Below are 20,235 nucleotides of genomic sequence, written 5' to 3' on the forward strand. Positions count from 1 at the left end.
ATCAGGTGTTCTTGATCTATGTGTCCATGATCCGATCAGTTGTCGCTTGTTCAAAGCAGTTTGGATTTAACTTTGTAGTTGTGAGATTTTTTGCAATGTCTCATGTGTCCAACAATGGTGGGAAGTATGGTCGAAGGCGGTCCACATTGAACACTAGGTGCAGGACAAGGAATGGGGGAATGCTGAGCTCAAATACATTGTATCCCACAAACTTGGCAATGGTGTAAGGACCATATCAGAGTGGTCTAAGTTTTTGATAGGCTCTAGTAAGGAATTCCTTCTGCAAATGCAACCAGACCTTGTCACCCACTTGAAACTTTTGTGGCACCCAATGTTGATCATGTCGTTGCTTGTACTTGGAATTTGATTTCTCCAGAATGTCATGGACCTCTTGGTGGATGTGTTAAATGTGCTCAATGAAGTTTTTTTCCTTGTTGGCTTTGAAATGGACATGAGCCAAATTTTCCTGAGTAGCTGCAAATGGTATGGCCACATCAATGGGACAAAGTGGCTGGAATCACAAGGCCACTTGAAAAGGGTTGTGGCTAATTGAGTTGTGGAGATCTTGGTTATAGATGTGTTGGACATAGGGGAGGCTCTCATCCAATGTGCATGGATGCTTTGAGTTGTACATGCAGATAATGTATATGATCATCTTGTTGACGACCTTTATCTGGCCATCAGTTTGGGGATGAAAATCTATGGACTTAATGAGCTTGGTGTCCAAAATTGACTAGAGACTAGACCGAAAGGTATCGAGGAACATGTTGTCCTAATCTGAGATGATAGACTATTGGATCCCAAAGTGTACCGAAAATCATTTAAATAAGAGTTTAGTAGTGGCTTTTGCTGTGACATTCTTCTTGCAGGCCACCATAATGGCCATCTTCGAGAATTTGTCGACAACCACAAAATCACAATCATTGCCATGCTTAGTAGAAGGAAAGCACAACATGTAATGCATGGATATGGATTCCCAAGGTCGAATGGGGGTAGGCAGTGAAGTATAGAGGTCTGGATTCTTGATGGTCGGTTTGGAAATGGCATAGGGAGTGGAAGATCTGATGTACTTCTTGACATCCTGTTGAAGATTCAGAAAATAGAAATACTTATGTAGTACTGCCACTATTTTTTCAACCACGAAATGCCTAGCGACCTGACTATAGTGTGCTTGCCAAATCATCTTGGGACACTCTCTTGAAGGAACACAAAGGTGTCCCAAGTCACATAAGAATGCATCTTGTAGGTGAAAATGTGGAACTTGTTGAACCTCCAAGAGCATATGGTATGTGTGGCTGAATTCTGGGTCACTTTTGTATAGAAGTGGCCATTTAAAAGTCTTGTGCCCATAAGAATTGAACACGGTAATTAATGTCATGATCACTGGTCGGCTGAGGAAGTCTGCAACATTTTTAGTGCTGCACTTCTTGTACTTAATGCTCAAATGGAGTTGTTGCAGGTATGTGGACAATTTCTTATGGTGATAGTTATACAACTTCCCTTGTGTCTGTGTGAACTGCAAGGGTTGGTGGTATGTGTGGATGACCATTTCTTTCTACCAAATGTAATTCTTCCATTGTCAGAAGGCCTGCATAATTGAAAACATCTCTTTGTCATAAGTGGGATGTTGGAAATAATATTGAGAGGGGGGGTGAATCAGTATTATCAAAATTATTTTCAATATACCATCCAAATTTATACTTTAAATTATTCTTCAGATATTGGTGATTAACTTGTATGTCAGTACCATATAATAATGAACAAGAACAATGAAAAATAGATAGTCACACCAAAGAACACCAGATATAAGGTGGAAACCCAATGTGGGTGAAAGCCACCTGCTGCAATATGTCTCTATCTTCTTCCAACTAGAAACTTCTTTTACAATGATTTTGTACTGGTGCAGTCCTTTACCAGTATGCAGGCTGCAACCTGCAGAGAGCTACAACTCTCTCTCTCATTTTCCAGTCTCTCCTGGAAGGGAGCTACAACCCCCTACTTCTTTTCTTTCCAAGGACCACTTTTCATAAATTTTCAGACTGGATCCAAGAAGATCAAATAATCATCAAGTACATATGAATCAACTAATTTCCTTATAAATCCAATGAATCACCCAAACTTCTCAGAATGCTGTAAACAGAAGATCAATACCAGTAATCTAAACCCAGAACACTGCAGCAATAGATAAAAGGCAGCCAATAGATATTTCAAAACAAACCCGCAACTTCACCAATATAAACCTGCAGATATCCGCAGCTTTTCTGTGCCTAGACTGCGCAGATCCGCACCTGGTCCTTCTGCTGCTCTGCATACCGTAGCTCAGATCCGCACCTGCACTGTCTGCTTGACAGCGTACCTCCGCACTGGTCTTTCTGGGCCTCCGCGTACCTACGCACTGTGCTTTCTTCTGCGTTGCATACCTCGCACCAGCGCCTTCTACTTGCTGCGTACCCCCACACCTGTGCCTCTTGCTTCACTGCGTACCTCCGCACCTGCACTGTGGATCGCCTGCGGACCTCTGAATAGAGCCAAATTAACAGTCCTCCAATGTGCCACAAATAGTCAGATCCACAGATCTGATCATGCGCTCAAGAGATCACGACTTATCAGTAGATTCGCCTTCAATTTCACCTTGATTTAGATCTAGCCTTTTGAAACCGATAACCCAATATTTCAGATCTTAAGATATTCAAAATTCACAAGTGACTAGCCAAGTGATCTCCTTTCCCTTTTATAGGCAAGCCCTTACTAAAACCATGAAGCAAAACCATAGAGAACCAATACAAGGGACCCAAAAACCTGGGGCTCAATAATTTAGAATCAATACCACAGACCAAAACCATAGGATCATGATCGACGAGCTAAATACCACGGGCCAAACATAAGAAACCCCACGTGAGCGCGCTTCTCTACATTAGAGTGAGTGAACTAGGGGACCGCACCTTATAAACTGAGAATCTGCATGTATGCCCGCACCTGTTGGTCCGGGTGCCTGCGGGTCCGCACCTTTTGAACTATGCACCTGTGGACCTCTTGTTTTCCATCGTTTTGAGAGCCTGATCAGAGCTTTGCCATTTGAATGAGTTGCCATCAAGTACAACACCTGTACCATAGAGCCACACCAGAATCATAATGCCAACAATCTCCCCCTTTGGACTTGATGGCAACCTCAAGATCTTCAATGTCATTCTCCCCCTTTGACATCAAGGGCAAAGTGTTATGCTCCCCCTGACTATAAACCAGATCTGCACATAGAAAAAGATTTCTTCAAGAAAAACCATGATCCATCAAACACCATAAATGACCATGAAAGAGATAGAGACATATTGCAGCCATATTCAGATCAGCATCCATGTTCTCCTTCTGTACTACCATAATGCCAACAATGCATTATATATGCTCCCCCTGAACCTGTGCCATTCGAGCTGCGACCAATCCAGAACCCAACAAATGTACGTGTATACCCCATATGAAACTTGCGTACAACCAACAATCTCTGAAACAGATGAGATTCAACAGCAAGATGATGCATCAACAACCCCCAGCTTTTGCCTGAGGTATTCAAAGGTCTCCCTGGGCAACGGTTTGGTGAGTATATCAGCAACTTGTTCCTTAGAAGGAACATACTCCAACTTAACCTTTTTTTCAAGCACTTGTTCCCTGAGAAAATGATACTTTATCGGTATGTGCTTGGTCTTTGAATGCATGACTGGGTTCTTTGAAATGTTGATTGCACTTGTATTATCACATAAGATGGAGATAGGTGGTGTACAAGTGATTTGAAAATCCTACAAGGTCTGCATCATCCAAAGAAGTTGAGTGCAACAAGATGCAGCAGCCACATATTTTGCTTCAGTTGTAGATAAAGCAATCGAACTCTGTTTCTTGCTGAACCAAGATACTAATATAGAACCCATAAAGAAAGCACCACCACTTGTGCTTTTCCTGTCATCCACACTTCCGACCCAATCTGCATTTGTGTAAGCATGAAGTGTGAGATCTATATCTCTAGGATACCATAAGCCATAGTTTTGAGTTCCTCGAAGATACTTGAAAATTCTCTTCACTGCCTGAAGATGAGTTTCCTTTGGATTTTCCTGAAATCTTCCAACTATTCCCACTACATGCATGACGTCTGGTTAGGTACCTGTCAAATAAAGTAGACTTCCAATCATAGATCTGTAGGTTGGTTGATGAACTGCTACTGATTCATCATTCGTACTAAGACTACATCCTGTAACCATAGGGGTACATACTGGTTTTGAATCTTCCATGCCATACTTCTTCAGAATCTGCTTGAGGTACTTGGTTTGAGACAAGAAGATACCACCTTCATTTTGTTGGATTTGCAATCCAAGAAAGTAAGTCAGTTCTCCTAGCAAGGACATTTCGAATTCTTTCTGCATCACCAAGGCAAAGCTTTGACTCATAGCTTCTTCATTGCTGCCAAAGATAATATCATCTACATACACAACAAGTATTAGCAATTTGTCATTTTCAATTTTTATATAAAGATTGCTATCTGCAGATCCTTTTGAAAAACCTTGTTGATGAAGGTATTTGTCCAAATGGTAGTACCAAGCCCTTGGAGCCTGTTTAAGACCATAGAGAGCCTTTTTCAGTCTGCATACAAGATCTGGATCATTCCCAAGAATGAAACCATCTAGCTGCTCAATGTATACTTCTTCTTCTAAGTCTCCATTCAGAAAAGCTGATTTCACATCCATTTGAAATACTTTGAACTTTTGAAAGCTTGAGAGAGCAAGGAACATTCGGATGGCCTCAAGTCTTGTAACAGGAGCAAAAATTTCTTCAAAATCTATTCCTTCTTGTTGGGCATACCCTTTACAAACAAGTCTGGCCTTGTTTCTAATTACTTCTCCATTTTCATTTAACTTATTTTTGAAGATCCATTTTGTCCCTATGACATTCTTATCTTTTGGTCTAGGAACCAACTCCCAAGTGTTGTTCTTTTCGATCTGCTCAAGTTCTTCATCCATTGCCTTTACCCAGCATTCATCTTTACATGCCTCTTTTACATTTTGTGGCTCAGTGGAGGAGAGAAATGCCAAATAGCTTGAGGCTTCTACTATTGTTCTTCTTGTTTATACACCTGCCTCTTTCTGCCCCAAAATCTGAGATTCTGGATGATTCTTTTGAACATACCTGGATGGAGTCTTCTCTTATATCCTTATCTATTCCTCTGGTGCCTCTTGAGGTTCTTCTTCTTCATCATCAGTCTGATTTGGAGGGTAGTCTTCATCCTCTTCGATATTTTCATAGTTTACTTGCCTAGGAATGTATCCTTTTTCATCGACCACTACATCAATGTTGTCAACAATTCTTCCAAGCCTTTTATTGTAACACTTATATGCTTTGCTGTGGGGAGGATAACCAAGGAGAATGCCTTCATCTGCTCTAGGTTCAAATTTGCCAAGCTGTTCATCATTATTCTTAATATAGCATTTGCTTCCAAAAATTTTGAAATGCTTTACCGAAGGAGTCTCACCATACCAGAGCTCATGAGGAGTTTGAGTGCTGTTCACTCGAACATTTGTTTTGTTGAGAATAACAACTGTAGCAAATGCAGCTTCACCCCAGAAGGTTGCGGGAGTTCCAGACTCATCAAGCATAGCACGAGACATTTGTTGAACCGTTCTGTTCATCCTTTCCCCCACTCCATTTTGCTGAGGAGTCCTAGCCGTAGAGAATTCCCTTCTTATTCCATGTTCTTCACAGAAATCGAAAAATTCATTTAAGGTAAACTCCCCACCTCTGTCAGACCTGAGGCACTTAATTTTGTGATCTGATTCGTTGTCAACCAAAGCTTTGAAAGATTTGAATTTTTCGAATGCTTCGTCCTTGTGTTTCATAAGTCCCAACCAAACCATCCTGGAGAAATCGTCAATGAATAATATAAAGTATTCTTCTCCTCGAGGTGACCTTGTCCTAAATGGACCACATACATCTGTATGGACTAGTTCAAGAGGCCTGCTGGCTGATCCTTCCTTCTCAGGGAAGTTAGTTCTAGTTTGCTTACTAAACTGACATGATTTGGATATGGTGTTGTCTGGAATTTTGATATCTGGAAGACCATGAACTGCCTGGTATTTGCATGCTTTCCTTATTTGTGAAAAGCTTAGATGCCCTAGCCTTCGGTGCCATAACTAGTGTTCATCATCCTCGCTCAAATAGCATTGTTGTTGTCCTTCTTCAAATATGTATAGATTATTTGGAGTTCTTCTGCCTTTGAACATTGTTTCACCTATGTCAAGATAACGAACACTACATCCATTTGATCGAAATATTACCTCGGTTCCTTGATCGCACATCTGATTGACACTCAATAGATTATGCTTCAAGCCATCAACATACAAAACATTTCCAGCTTTGACATTTTCTTTCAACTGAGCAATGCCTTTTCCTTTTATGGCTGCAAGAGTATCATTTCCAAAAGAAACTTTCTTTCCCTTTTCTAAAGCAGTATATGATTCAAGTTTTTCTTTATCACTTGTCATATGCTTCGAACATCCACTGTCGATGTACCATTGAATTTCTTTTCCTTCTACATAAAAGGCTATCCCACATCTTTCTGGTCGTGGTTCCTTAATTCTCCATGTTCTGGTGCTTAATGTCTATTCCTTTGTATGCCGAAACCTGCTCCTGCATTCAGAATCTTCATGACCAAAGTTATTACAAATAGAGCATTCAATTTCATTTTCAAGGGTAGAAAAGTTGTTATATGTCCTTTTTGCATTCCCAGTCATACTTCTTTGTTTTTGAGCTTCTCTAGTCATGATTGTCTTATAGGCAACACATTGAGCTGCTTTGTGACCAAAGTTATGGCAAGAAAAACATTGGCCATTGAAGAAACTTCTGTGATTATCAAATTTACCAGCCATATGATTGTAGTTTCTATTGTCATCCATTCTTGAGGCAAATTGAGAAGATCTTACCTGTGGCTGATTGTAGTTTTTGTTCACCCTCAAGGTGGATTGTCCCTGTTTTACCTGGTGATCTCCATTTGGCTTTTGCTCATACCTCCTTGCAGCATCAAGATAACTCTTTGAGGTGGATGCTTGAGATGTTTCTCCATTATACCCCAGACCTGTCTTGATTAGTGGAGAACGTTGTACATTGATAATCTCATCCAGAGTTTCAGATCCTTTAACGAACTTAAGATTAAGAGCCTTTGTTTTCTCAATTTCTTTTCTAAGGCCAACAATTTCACATTCTAACTTTTCAAGAAATTTTTCTTTTTCATCAAGTTGAAATTGCAGAGTATCAATGATCACATTCTTTTCTTCTAAACATGTCTTGAGTCTAGAAATCTCTTCATAAAAGCTATCCATATCTATAGCATCCATGTAATCATCATCTTCAAAAGCCATTAAAAGTTTATAGTGATTACCTCATTCATCTTCATCACTATTTGATAGTCCATCACTGTCTTCATGAGTGTAATAGCTTTTATTATTTGCATTCTGTTTCTTGTTCCATCTAATAGGTTCCTTCCCTTTGTCAATCTTATCCTTATGAGGACATTTGTCAGCATAGTGACCTACTCTTCCACAAGCAAAACATTTGAAAGGTAACTTACCTCTGAATCTTCCAGTACCCCGTTGAAGATTTCTGACAAAATTTGATTCTTCTTCTTCTTTTGACACGTGTCCTGACTCATAGTATTTTCCTTTCCCTGAAGCCTTGAAGGTAGCTTCTCTCCTGTCTGATGGACCTCCTTTCCTCATTTCATAAGCAATGAAAATTCCGTGCAACTATGACATCTTAAGGTTTTGTATATTCTCTTTTTCTTCTATTGTAGAAAGTTTAGATTCAAACCTAGGGGACAAAGATCTTAGAACTTTTTCAACCACAACAGCCTCTTTTATTTCTTCACCCAAAATTTTCATACAATTAACAATCTCATCTACACGAAGAAAATAGTTAGCAACAGTTTCATCATTGTACATTTTGAGATTTTCATACTGAATTCTGAGGGTTTGAAGTTTTGCTCGTTTTACCTGATCATCTCCTTCATAACTCAGAACAATCTTGTCCCATATTTCTTTTGCGGATTTATATTGCATAACCTTCACGAATTCTGATTGAGATAGGCATCCCAACAAAGTATTTACTGCCTTTTCATTTGTTTCATATTTCTTCTTCTTAGCCGAATCTGTAGGATTTGCTGATGGAAAAGTGTACCCTGTATCTATGATATCCCAGACTTCTGTACCAAGAGATTGAAGATAGGCAGTAACTCTTACCTTCCAATATACGAAGTTTGTCCCATCAAAAATCGGTGGCCTGATTGATGCTTCCCTCTCGTAGTTGCTCGTGATGAACGATCTTCCTTCAAGCGATCAAGCTTCTCTGAAGGACCTACTCCGATACCAATTGTTGGAAATAATACTGAGAGGGGGGGTGAATTAGTATTATCAACATTCTTTTCAATATACCATCCAAATTTATACTTTAAATTATTCTTCAGATATTGGTGATTAACTTGTATGTCAGTACCATATAATAATGAACAAGAACAATGAAAAACAAATAGTCACACCAAAGAACACCAGATATAAGGTGGAAACCCAATGTGGGTGAAAACCACCTGCTGCAATATGTCTCTATCTTCTTCCAATTAGAAACTTCTTTTACAATGATTTTGTACTGGTGCAGTCCTTTACCAGTACGCAGGATACAACCTGCAGAGAGCTACAACTCTCTCTCTCTCGTTTTCCAGTCTCTCCTGGAAGGCAGCTACAACCCCCTACTTCTTTTCTTTCCAAGGACCACTTTTCATAAATTTTCAGACTGGATCCAAGAAGATCAAATAATCATCAAGTACATATGAATCAACTAATTTCCTTATAAATCCAATGAATCACCCAAACTTCTCAGAATGATGTAAACAGAAGATCAATACCAGTAATCTAAACCTAGAACACTACAGCAATAGATAAAAGGCAGCCAACAAATATTTCAAAACAAACCCGCAACTTCACCAATATAAACCTGCGGATATCCGCAGCTTTTCTGTGCCTAGACTACGCAGATCCGCACCTGGTCCTTCTGCTGCTCTGCGTACCGCAGCTCAGATCCGCACCTGCACTATCTGCTTGACAGCGTACCTCCACACTGGTCTTTCTGGGCCTCCGCGTACCTACGCACTGTGCTTTCTTCTGCATTGCGTACCTCGCACCGGCACCTTCTACTTGTTGCGTACCCCCGCACCTGTGCCTCTTGCTTCACTGCGTACCTCCGCACCTGCACTGTGGATCACCTGCGGACCTCTGAATAGAGCCAAATTAACAGTCCTCCAATGTGCCACAGATAGTCAGATCCACAGATCTGATCATGCGCTCGAGAGATCACGACTTATCAGTAGATTCGCCTTCACTTTCACCTTGATTTAGATCTAGCCTTTTGAAACCGATAACCCAATATTTCAGATCTTAAGATATTCAAAATTCACAAGTGACTAGCCAAGTGATCTCCTTTCCCTTTTATAGGCAAGCCCTTACTAAAACCATGAAGCAAAACCATAGAGATCCAATACAAGGGACCCAAAAACCTAGGGCTCAATAATTTAGAATCAATACCACGAACCAAAACCATAGGATCATGATCAATGGGCTAAATACCACGGGCCAAACATAAGAAACCCCACGTGAGTGCGCTTCTCTGCATTGGAGTGAGTGAACTAGGGGACCGCACCTTATAAACTGAGAATCTGTGTGTATGCCCGCACCTGTTGGTCGGGGTGCCTGGGGGTCCGTACCTTTTGAACTATGCATCTGCGGACCTCTTATTTTCCATCATTTTGAGAGCCTGATCAGAGCTTCACCATTTGAATGAGTTGCCATCAAGTACAACACCTGTACCATAGAGCCACACCATAATCATAATGCCAACATGGGATACTTCCAGATTATGCCTTAAAGTGTCTCACTGTGATATGCCACTGGACACCCCTGTTGAGTAAGGACTGCCCCAATAGCATAATCAAAGGCATCTGTCTCGATCTCAAATGTTTGTTGCAAGTATGGTAATGTGAGAACTGGTGTTGATCAAAGGCGATGTTTCAACTCTTTAAACGCCTTCTGTTGAGATCTAGACCAAAATAAATTTTCTTTTGCTCCTCCCCTGGTGACTTGACTCAAGGGCCAAGTAATATGAGAGAACCCCAACACGAACCTACTATAGAAATTGGCAAGACCTAGAAAGCTGTAAAGCTCTATTAGAGTGGTTGGGGTTGGCCAATCCCGAATGACTTCGACCTTGGCTAGATCCACATGCCCTCCATGTTTATTAATAATGTGTCCTAGATGTTGAATGTGGGTCATGCCAAAAGTGCATTTCTCCAAATTGGCACACAACTTGCATTGCCGTAGTTTTTTGAGAACCTGTCGGATGTGGTGGAGGTGCTCTTCCCAACTCTGGCTAAAGACGAGGATGCCATCCAAGTATACCACTACAAATGAGTTGTTGAATGACTGTAAGATGTCATTCATCACCCTCATGAAGGTTGCAGGAGCATTTTTCAACCTGAAAGACATAACCAGCCATTCGAAAAGGCTCTCCTTAGCTTTGAAGCCAACCTTCCACACATCAGAGCGTTTGATTTGTACCTAGTGATATCTAGACTTCAAGTTGATATTGCTGAACTATTTGGCCCCCTTGAGTTGGTCCAGAAGGTCATTAGTCCATGGGATTGGGTACCTATTCTGGATAGTGATCTTGTTCAATGCTCGATAGTCAATACAGAGTACCCAAGTCCCATCCTTCTGATATACCAAAACGATTGGGCTCCCACAAGGTGATGAACTCGGCCAAATGTGACCTTTATGCAACAGCTCCTGAATCGGCCTCTTGACTTTGTCATTCTCCATAACACAGTGTCGATAGATTGGTCCATTAGACAACGACGCACCTAGGGTTAGATCAATGGAGTGCTTGACCTAATAATGTAGAGGAACCCCTGCGGGGTAGGTGAATATGTCCTCATATTCCTCCACGACCTTGTCCATCGGTTTTTTTCATGCCAAGGCATCCTGTCTAGAGGTCGTGGCCACCATCTCCTTCTTTCCCTAAGGGTGTATCATCAGGAAAACAATTTTCTTGGTTTTTGAAATGAGCTTACTACATTGTTTAGTAGTAACCAAAGAGATGGTGGTATGTGGTGATACCTCCGATATCCTATACAACTTATTTCCCAAGGTAAAAAAAAAAGTGTGAGGCCTTGACCCATACACAACATATCGCTTCCACAAGTATGGTTGGACTAATAATACATCACAAACATCAAGAGGAGCAACGTCACATAATACCTCATCCGTGAAGGGCTTGATGATGTATGGAAGGCGACATTGCTGGATGACGTGAAGATCCCATCCTTGGTGAAGCCACCTGATGGTGTATGGTTGTGGGTGTTTTATGGTCGGTAAGCCAAACGGCTTCACGAACTCTACTGAAATGATGTTCTTTGGCTCCCACTATTGAAAATGAATTGTAGCAGGGAACCCTTTACCCACATCTAGGAGTGGAAGAGGCGCTCCTCCTCCTCTGGATCTTCAGGTTCCTTCGTCTGAATCTCTGTGGTGGAAATGGTTTCATTAGGCTCCACATTGATAATCTACTTCCCTTTGACATTCCCCTTGTCAAGTTCTAAATTAGAGTCAGAACATGCATCTGATTCAGAAGCCTTCAGATCCACCACCAGTGATTGCTTGGCCCAACACTCACTTGTGTTGTGAGTGGAGCTCTTATGGAACTCACATCACTTTCCTATGTCGTTCTTTGGCTTTGCAGTGTTGTTCTTTGTTTATGACTTTGGCTGGTTTTCCTAGGTTGTCCCGCTTAGGCTTTGTCCTCATTTCTACGATTTGGGGGAACCTTTCCCTTGCTTCGGATTCACAGATCCAAAGTATTTCTTTTTCTGTTTAAGCTTCTGCTTGATCTTGACAGCATATCAGTATGTCATGCCTAATGAGGATGTTAGAGCCTAAATCTACCTCAGACTGAGAAAGGTAGGATCTAGGACAACATCAAACCACGCTTAACCTGGTAGCTAGCGCTACCAGGTCGGGAGAGGGCTCTCTCCTGGTCAATATCAGCAATATATAGTCAATAGGGCTTTGAGATGACTGATGTGATGACTGATTTTAGGCTAGGTATGTGTGCAAAAGAGTTTGATTGAATATAATGATGTTTTGTTGGCTCAAATGGAGAGGCAGATTTTGAGTTTGGGGAATGAGGCCCAGTGTGCAAAGATCTCTATGGGGCAAGGTAGGAAACTAATCTGGTACTTCAAATTGAATGAAATGGAGAGATTTAGATAGGTGAGGAGTTGAAGAGGGCAAGAAAACCTCAGGGATCCTCTTCAAACAGCTGAAAACATCAATAACTAAGCAAACCCTAGGTAGAGCACTGCAATTTCAATGGATTCTACCTATATCCTTGTTTGTTTTAGTTAAGAAGAAGCAAGATAGATAATGGCATACATAAAACATAAGTGAACTCACAATTACAGAAGAAAACACTATACCAAAGCAAGATGCCACATGAATCCCAAAGAGTGCTGCAAACCCTGGTCTATTCCTTAGCCAAAACTGTTGATATGAATATACAATGAAGCTCCAAACTTTCTCAAAAGTCCAACCATGCTAATGACTAAAAAATCACAAGATATAGACAAACCATAACTCATCCTAGCCTCTAGGGGTCGAGCTCATAAGTTTAGGAGCTATTCCAACTAATTCTAAACTGAGAACTAAAAATTAGGTAGTGGAATAGCTTGCCTCTAGAAACTAGGGAACTGATTCATTCAGTTGCAAACTACTTTTTGATAGATGAATCTACCTCCATGAGTGAAAATTTGACATAATTACATCAAGATCCATCAATTTACATTAAATTACATCATAAGTTTGACATTAAGAAGGAGAGAAGTCAAACTGTCAAGAAGCTAGGCGAAAAACAGAGTCTTCTTGGTCAAACTGAGCAAATTTTACCCAATGTGTCGTGCTGATTTCCCTATGCATAGTGCCTATTTGCAGCGACTTTTGGAGGCCTTTCTAGTGTCCAAATTTTCTCCAAGTGTGCTTGTTGGAAAGGTCTGCTTGTCTACTTTCGTGAACAAGTGGAATTTGCGAATTTTGCCTCCATTTGCCTATCCAAAATTAAGTTCTCCCAACACTGCTTCCTGTGTGTAAAAATAGGGGCAGTAAGGTCATTTTTTGGGTGTTTTTGACCTTTTTGAGGGCTCAAAACCTGTCAAAATTTCTTGGCCATTGGTAGGAAAGCATATTTATTCATGCCAAATCCAAAAGTTCTGAGTTTTTCTCATTTGGAGGCCTCCATCAAAAGCAAGCGCCAGGTGGCGCAGCGCATAGAGCAAAAAATTATGTGTTTTAGCCCAAAAATTTCAAAAATACAAAAGATGTCCCAAATTTTTTGAAATTTGGGTTGAGTCTTCTCCATCAAGTGCTGTGTTGAGCCAAGGAAGCCTCATCCAATATCTGAAGTCTATCTTGCTCCTTTCGCCTCCTCAATGCCCTCTTCAACTTTGGTTTCAAGCTTCTCATTCTTGCCTTGTCACTTTTGTTTCTCGCATTGTAATGATAGGCCATATGTCTCAACATTGTTCTTTCCCTGTTGGAATTCTCTAACAACCTTTCTAAGTGGATATTAGCCCTCTCAAGCTAAGATTCCCTATCAGCATTGATTTCTTACTCAAGTGATGTGAGCTTCACCTTCCTCCTTATGGCAGCTTGGCGGTTTTCTCGTATGTTTTGCAACTCCATAATGATTTTCTGATCCTCAAGTTGCTTGTTTCTTTGCTCTAGGTACTTTATTAGCCACTTAGCTCTTTCTAAGTTGAGAGACAAAGCATTGATGTCCGCCTGTTGCTCTTGGATGATCTCTTTGAGCTTTGAGCTTTGTGGGCCCAAATTAGTGTCATCATCCTCAATGAGAATGAAATCAGTCTCCTACTCACCTGAAGACCCCTCATCATGTAATGGCCTCTTACCCTTGTCCTGAACTTGCTGTGCTGATGAAGGAAGCAAGACCCCTTCCACCCTGGGTGGAGAAAATACTCGCTTTGCTGCTACGAACAACTGTCTAGTGCCCTTTTGATAGGTGACAAACACCAGCACACTAGCGGTCTGTGTCTCATGACCCTCCTGCTAATGTGAAGGTCCACCTGTCTCATGAAAAGCCTCTAGAGATACCTGAGGAGCTGTGAAGAACTCATGAGAAATGAAATCCTCACATGAGATGCCCTACAAACCAAGCTGACGCATGACCACAATTTTAATGAGAGAAAAATGATATATACTCTTAAACTGCTACTGAGGAGTCTTTTGTTGTACTAGGGTGGTCATCTTCTCAATATTTCGACACATGAAGTAGGGGAGATTCATCATTCTGACCCTGGTAAAGTGCATCAACGATCTGATATGATAGGCATATAGGTGAGAAAACTGGCCCTCACAGCTAAAATATTTAATTATATGTTTCATCAAAGGAGCATATGAATCTTTTAGGTACCGAAAGGGAAAAACTCTGCTGAGTTGTCTCAAATAATCGGGCTTGATGTATGGTTCATAATGTTCCCTGTCAATTTGCTGCCTTTTATTCCATTGCTCTCCAATATTAGGAATGCCAGTTGCTAGAGAAATAGACTCCAGTGTTAAAGTGAATGTTACACCAGCTAGAGTGGCTTGAACATTATGTAGATGAAGCACAAACAACCGAGCCAACTCATGATGATACTGGACTCTAGCAACCATCTCACAGAACTCATAACAAGATTGGTGTTGGAAGCATGTGATAACAAGAGGGCAGGCCTACAGCTTGGCAAGTGTAGTAGGCTCCTCTCGTATATGTTTGCCACCCTTGTGAGGTCTCCTTGGATCATGTATTTCTGTAGGAGAGTCATTGTGTGTCTCTTCATCTCGGTCATATGAAGGATCAGACTCCATGTTTGCTAGTGTGTGAGTTTTCTTGATGAGTATGAAGATTTTAATGGTGTTTTTTATTTTTAGCCACCAAGGGTAAGAATGTATGAGGGACTGTGGAGGGAGAGGGTATAAGGGTTTTTGGGAATGTTATGATAGGTTTTTTGGAAAATAGGGGATTAGGAAATAATATGTAAGCTTAGGGACAACAATTAGGGTTTGGGGATTTTGTAGTTAGGATTTGGGAAAATGGGAATTGGGGATAGGGGTGAATGATTTGTTTTTTAGGAATATGAGAGTTAGGGAATGAGTGGATGAACTGGGAAAATAAATGGAGGAGTCAAAGAGTAAGGGAATGGTGGAGTGGACTTGGCAGCAAAATGACAAATGCAAACCCTAGGCAATGGTTTTTTGAGAAATTGCAAGGAAGTAGGGTTTGAGTTTTTTCACACAACCACCATAAATTTTTAAGAAAAACTCTTTCACTAGCAAGGAAAAGGGCTTGACTTACTTGCACACTAGAAGATTTGAGCAATTTTGGCAATTTGAGGGAGTTTATGATGAAATCGGGCTTGGCAGCTCTATGCGTCGCACCACAAACCCAATGTGCCATGCCTCTTGTATGTGCCGTGCCAGTATAAATTTAACACCGTGGAGAGCGGCCCAATGCGCCGCGCCTCTCACCCAGTGCGTCGCGCCCACAAATTTGCACAGTTTTTCTCCAAGCTTGCTTCCTTTGCTCAACATGACCTTCACTTTGCTCAATCTTTTTTCTTTGAATGAAAATGAGCTTTTTGAATTGAGAAAAATGATTTATATACAAGAGCTTTTAATTTTCATTCATAAAACCCACTTTTATAATGTTTGCAATGTGACTTACTTTTTCAACTCTGTTTTTTGAGTAGTTTACTTTATTTGTGCTTTTGATGAACTGAATGACTTGATTTTTTGTTTGCCTTGCAGGGGATGGAGCAGATGAAGCTTGGCAAGGTGACCAGGGTTTCCACTGAAGTTATTTACATATAAAAGAACTGAAATTACATGAATTTATACAATAAAAACCTAAAATACTCTGTTTTTCCTCAAAACAGAGTTTTGAGGAAAAATACATTTCTGAGCAAGTGATTATGAATTTATTGGTACTGGAACTTTATTCAACCTCCCCATGTGCCTGTTGACCATTATTGGACATTTTGGGGACCTTTTTGATGAAACCCTAGACCTAATGAAACTAAAACCCTAGAAATGACTTTTGCAAATTTAAAGACAAAAAGTGACTGCGGAAGATCTTGATGAATGAAAATGGGCTAGCAAGTAAAGGACATGACGGAAAATGTACAACAAGCCACTACCGTCAGATGATCCATGCTCCTAATGGAATGCAACTGACTGAGCGAGACACCTAATATGCAATGCAACAAGAGAATTTGATCTTTGACGGAGGGATGAAGATACCGAAACTAACAGAGGAGATGTTCAAGAAATCCATCTCATCATGGATGTATCTGTGTAGGCATCTGCAGTACTTGAGTACCAATTTTTTCTCAGAATCATTGATACCCAACTTCGTGCGAAGGGTATGAAAAACATTGGTAAACTCCAGCACGTCTTGGTCCCTTCCCTGTCGCAGCGTGGTCCACTTTATGTATTTATCCTCATAGCTTCCGACAGGGTAGTACTGCTCCTTGATGGCTTCCCGGAACGAATTCTTATTGAGTGTGGCTGAAAATAGTGAGGGTGAAATTTTATCCTTCTAATCAAAGTAGCTTTCCCACCAGTCCTTGACGTGAAAGGTATCTTTGAGAAGAGAAAAAGTAACATTTTTCTGACTTAAAAAATCATAAATAGAAAAATATCCTTCTAGTAGATTTAACCATTAATCTATGGCATCTGCATCTATTTTTCCCTCAAATATGGGAATGTCAAAGTTTACTTGTACCTTAAAAGAATTGATGCCTCCAGAGTCGCTTCCAGATGTGGATGCAACGTTGGTGGGAAACTATTGAAGGATCTGGGAAAAGTTATCCATCATCACATTCCTTTGTTTCTTAAGGCCCCCCTCGAGCAATATTCTGATAGGATCTCCTGCTCCCTCATCTTTATTTTCTTCCCCCACGGGAGGTTGTTGGGATTCGTGGGGCTCATCTTGCAAAGGTTCACCCAATTAAAGCCCTAACGCCTTATATCCCAACCTCTTTGGGCACATGCAAAGAAAAATAGAGAAATAGCAGACCGCTCTAATACCACTGATCCAAATTTAAACAGAAACACAAAAAATTACGGATATAACCATAAATACAAATATGCAATAGAAATAACACTTCATTTCATTAATATCAAATACTGAAATATTCTTATAAACAAAATGGAAATGAGACTAGCTTGGGGGATGATAGCTTATCTCTGAGAAGAGATGTGGTGGCTGCATGCCTCTGAACTGTGTTATATTGAGGCTTGAGGGCCTATTTATTATTGAGAAGCAATGGAAAACTCCAAACATCCAAAACCCTAACCCTAGGAGATGAAATTCCAAACTATGGGCTCCATTGGGGTAAATTGGTACATCAACTTCTTGGGGTCATAACCTTGGCATATGATCTCCATTTGATGCGCATAATACCTCGTTAGAAATATCTATCTGAGGAATAGAACTATTGAAAATGAATGTCGAGTTGCAAATTCTTATTTTCCACTCGTGGGTTCCCCAAAAAATGTTGTTTAGTGCCTTGAAAAACTACCAAAAATAATAAATTGTGCTACAATTAAGGAAACTGGAAAACTAAAAGAAATGATGGTGGGGGTCCAAGTGGAATAGGTGGTTGGTCACCAATATCCACTTGGATCATCAGTTCTAAGAAAGAGCCAGTTGATATTAGAGTTCAGGGACAACGTATAAACAGTTGTATAATTTTCTGAGTTGTACAGATGGTGCATACAATCAATTGAGGACCTATGATGGATTTTACAATTGTGGTGAGCGATTTTCTGAATTAAATATGGGCTAATTACCTTACTGATTGCACAAGGAATTAGGGGCTTGGCAGGTAGTAGAATTGGCTAAGGGTTGGCCAGAACTGGTTTGTAAAGCAGAGAGATAGATTATACTTGTGCAGAGATTGTTCGGGTTGAACAAACATTGTATTTTCTTCTCATATCTTCTAGTTAATGCAATATAGATATTCAAGGTTTTGAGTAGTTGCTTTCCCACAAAAATAATTGTGCTATGTGCATTTGAAATTATTTCTTTTTTGCTTAGTGTTTTAATTAACCAATATTTTGTTTCTACTGATGAGTAGAGTAGATTCTTGCCTTATGTTTTAGCATATCACATAAGTTGTTGAGTCCACAAGTAAAAATATACAACAATTGCCTCCAGGGAACACAAATTGTTACAGGGATCCAAAGAACTACCATCTAAACCCTTAGCCTCCAGGGAACCCAAGCTTATCTAGGGCTCGAGAGATTCTATCCCAACTAATGACCACTAGGGAACTTGAGAACCAAATCCAAAATTCAAATTGAGAACCTAGTACCTCACGGATATCCAAGAAAGGGAAAGGCAAGGCCGAAACCACTATTAATTCAAGAAAATATCATGCCAAGGAAAACATAATAACCAAGGAACCATATGAATATACCATGCATTCAAATCTCAACAAGGAAAATACACATGCAACCTGTTACCTGTAATGTATTCTTGTTGTAACGGTTTTTCCAACCATTTCCTTGTGCTCCCTTATTTTACTTTTCTTTTACTTTACTTGCTTGCTTTCCTCTATCCAAGTGCTTTCTCCTTTCCTTCTCTTAGACCTCTCTCACTGAAAGTCATCAAAGCTAGAATTGAAAAAAGTTGTGAATTCTTTCTCTGATTCATTTTTATCATTGATGTCTAGTCTCTTCCTTTTCCTTTTACTTTTCTTTCATTTTCATTCATTTTCTCTCTAATTTCCCTCACATGCATATTTATGTCTCTTAACCTTCCTTTCTCCTATTTTCCTTTATTTCCTTAATTAAATTCCATTTATTTCCTCTTTTCCTTTGCCAATTTCCATAGCTATTAATAAACCACAAGTTATGCCCACTTAATGTTTTCCCATCATTCAACTTGGAATACATGTCTTAGAACCTTGGTTTTTATTTTATTTATATGGAGAACCAACTAGGATTTATTACAAACCCCTCCCCTTGGAAACATGACCACCATACTGCTCATGGAGATTTATAACACAACACGTTGCAATATTTATAACATACTACTTATTATAGTTTTATAACACAACTCATTGTAGTATTTACAATACACATATTCATATATAAATATAAACCAAAACACATCTGCTCAACCAACAAATAAGGAAGGATATAAGGCCAGCATTTGATCAACCATCTCCCATATAGCTTCATCGAGACCAAAGTGCTTCCACTACACTTTAACTTGCTCTATTTCTCGGTTCTAGAGCGTGAGTTGTTTCCAGTGCAAAATGCATTGTGGCTTTGGATGGAACTCTCCCTCTGGTTCCACCTATAATATAGTCCAACGAGTCACATGATTAACATCATATATATATATATATATATATATATATATATATATATATATATATATCTATCTTAAGCAATGAAACATGGAAAACATCATATACTTTAATTGTTGGTGACAATCAAAGTGTGTAGGTCACTCGTCCAATCCACTCAAGGATCTCAAAAGGCCCATAATACCAAGGTGTCATCTTAGCACATGACCCAATCCTCAAGGATATCCTCTTGGGCTTGATGTGCATGTATACATGCTCTCCAACCTAGAACAGATTGAATACCCTAGGTTGATCCGCATAAACCTTATGCCTATCATGTGTTGCCTTTGAATTCCACTTAATAACTTGCATCTCCTGCTCCATTTCAGCCAACATATTTGGTCCAATCAACACCATGCTCACTAGATCACTCTAGCTTATAGGAGTGTTACAAGTATGCCCATAGAAATACTCAAATGTACTCATATTCAAGAAGTCTTGATACCCATAATTATATGCAATCTCTACAAGTGGAAGATACTCCTCCCACTTCCACTACTGATGCGTGACATACATCCTCAACATATCTTCAAGAATCCTGTTAACCCTCTTTGTTAGTCCATCTATCTGTGGATGATCATTTTTAATGAAGGCTAATGCTTTCCCTGATCTTGTAAATAACCCCTTTCAAAACTTGGAAGTGAACTCTCTATCTGATATAATCTTCTTGGGAACTCATGTAACCTCACTATCTTCCT

Source organism: Pinus tabuliformis, chromosome 3_2 (assembly GCF_031772625.1).
Source record: "Pinus tabuliformis cultivar Carrire ecotype Pingquan chromosome 3_2, CPIR1, whole genome shotgun sequence".
Classification (NCBI taxonomy): Eukaryota; Viridiplantae; Streptophyta; class Pinopsida; order Pinales; family Pinaceae; genus Pinus; species Pinus tabuliformis.